This window comes from Frankliniella occidentalis, unplaced genomic scaffold, assembly GCF_000697945.3.
Source record: "Frankliniella occidentalis isolate FOCC.00 unplaced genomic scaffold, Focc_3.1 Scaffold102, whole genome shotgun sequence".
NCBI lineage: Eukaryota > Metazoa > Arthropoda > Insecta > Thysanoptera > Thripidae > Frankliniella > Frankliniella occidentalis.
In genome coordinates this window covers 473,208-475,637 of record NW_026267231.1, presented here as the reverse complement: position 1 = coordinate 475,637, position 2,430 = coordinate 473,208, and the positions used below count along the sequence as shown (strand labels likewise).

The 2,430-nt window shown below is 47.3% G+C and overlaps 1 protein-coding gene and 1 long non-coding RNA gene across 2 annotated transcripts in view; one reads left to right on the top strand and one right to left on the bottom strand.

Moving 5' to 3' along the window:
- The window catches only part of LOC113202754 (homeobox protein abdominal-A homolog), a 33,940-nt gene that overhangs the window by 9,457 nt on the left and 22,053 nt on the right, over positions 1-2,430 (bottom strand). The window lies entirely within an intron of this gene.
- Positions 1-2,430, top strand: part of LOC127749866 (uncharacterized) — a 42,327-nt gene that overhangs the window by 21,336 nt on the left and 18,561 nt on the right. The gene's annotated exons all lie outside the window — the stretch shown is intronic.

Here is a 2,430-nt window from a genome sequence, read left to right as displayed (position 1 = left end):
CCCCCCCCGTCCCTACATTGTCTATGTGCCCCTGTCCCTGCGTGCCCCTGTCCTGCGTCCAGCAGAAAAAAAAGGGTGCACTGTGAGCTCTGGGACAAGTCCCGTTCGGCCGGCCAGGCAGTCCCTTTTGTCTCCGCCGTGACCTGTGCGTCAATTCTGCACACTTTCGCGTCCAAGCGAACCCACCCGGTACCCTTTTGTGGCCTCGAGCTCGACAGGCTATTGTTGGCGCAACACGCTAACGGACTGCAGAGGTGGTGAGCCGAGAGTTTCTCCCATTTCAAGAAAAGGGACGGATTCTGCTATGCAATTTTTTTTTGCGCCCTTTTAGAGCGCGTGGCATCCTGTCGTGTGTCCTCGCTCAAACACACACACGACTCGGAAACAATGCGCAGAAGTGAGCGAAATTGTCAGGGCAAGGTCAGCGAAATCGTACACAGACACCAACACTCTCCTGCTCCTGTAGGTCACACACACACACACACACACAGAGGCCACCGGACGCCCGTAAAAGTGAAATTAGGTGTCGAGATTCACATGACGAATCATAGGGACGGACACGCCATATCAGCAGTAACCGGGCAATAACGTAGGCCATTACTCGTTATACGGCCCATTACATGCCATTCTGTGTAGCTGTGTGTGTGAGAGAGCGACACAGTGAGAGAGAGAGAGAGAGCAAGAGAGAGCGAGAGCGAGCGAGAGGACAGGAAGAGGGGGGGAGCGGGAGGAAGTAGTGAGAGAGGGGCAAGAGCGAGTTCGTATTCGTGTGTTTTGTTTGTTTACATGTGAGTTTTCGTTTAGTTTCGAACGGGTGGACAAAATATTGTTAAAATACTGCAGTGCAAGTACGCATATTTGAATGCTTATTTTTCCCACACTGCGAGACTGCGGGCCGACAAAGTTATTACGTATTACAACCTTCACAACGGCGGCATGCACAGCGACAGCCACAGCCTCGTCTAATGATTTATAGGCCGCTCCTGGTACGGAAGCGCATGAGCGCAAAGATATTTTTTTTTTCGCGTTCACAACTAGTTTGAAAATTATTTTAATTATAGTCATTCTAGCATTTGGTCTAAATTTGCAAATTTAATCACCTATACGTACTGGATAGCGTGAGCCCCAAAAGGCTCAGTATGTAGTTTTCAGTTGACTTCACAGTTATAAAACGTACACTACTCATTTTAACAGATATTGTAATACAATTATTATTGCTCGGAACATATTGGCCTCACTAATTGTCAAACGGGAATTGTAATTCGCAGTCGTAAAGATAATCTTTTATGACTGCACTATCAGTTGATAAACTATTGACACTGAGCAGAAGCCGAAGCTCAAATCATTTTCCTGCTTCTGGCGGGAGACAAGAGAAAAAGTTTGTCTTGCAAGGCGGTTATTATTTGCATACTATGAAGAAATATTGGGAATTATTTGAGGCTGTTTCGCTTAGACAACACGCGTATGCCCCCTGTTTTAGGCAAAAAATTCAGTAGTCTGTGGCGTCGCTTATACAGCTTATAGATCGATATGGTGCCCCCAAGCCCCTCAAGCCCCCTTTCCCCCTTTTTCCATTTTAATCCCCTCTTAATTTCCAATACGGCCAGCACTTTCAAAGTCAGCTCGGCGGGCAATCTCCATAATAAGGAAACTTCTTGCCGCCGTTAGAGTATAATTAAGGCTCGCGATTCACCGGATTAGCTGAGACCAAAAGAGGGGTAGAGTGAGTGAAATAACGAGATGAGCAGAGGAGAGGGAGGCAGTTTGAGTGTGTCCCAATTATTCATACTGCAAAGTGGTATATATATGGCGGAGAAAAAAATGATCTGAAGCCAGAGCCGATTTTTGTGCCATCCACAGCACTCTAGGTATATCTATCTTGTCTCTCTCTCTCTCTCCTCAATCTCTCTCCCTCTCTTTCCCTCTCCTTCTCTATCCCTCTCTCTCTCTTCTCCATCTCACTCCCTCTTGATTGTCTCTCCAACTGACCGACGACGGCCCCGCGACGCGCATGTCGGTCGTAATGAAGTTGTCAGGAGGAAAAGGGAAAACAAAATAAGAAAAAAAGAACGCGGCAAGAAATACAGGAATAGCGGCGTGAGCGGCTTGTCTCCGTAAAGAGCGGCGACACGCGGTCGTAATTAAATTGCGTCACCGACCAAAAACTATCATCGAAGCCCTTTAATGTTTCCAGCTTTGATAGCACTCTTGAATGCCATGCAAAACATGCCTCTCCTTACGGACCCCTTTACCCCAAAAATGAAAAGAACTACAAAGAAATGTCGCACGCATTCATTGCATGGCGACAAGAAGTCGAGACGTGTCCAGATAACACGAGGAAACGTGCTGGGTTCCGACCGAGAATCAGATATAGTATTTTCAACACAAACCTGGCAATGTTGGCCAGTCCGCTTGGCCATTGACCCTCCC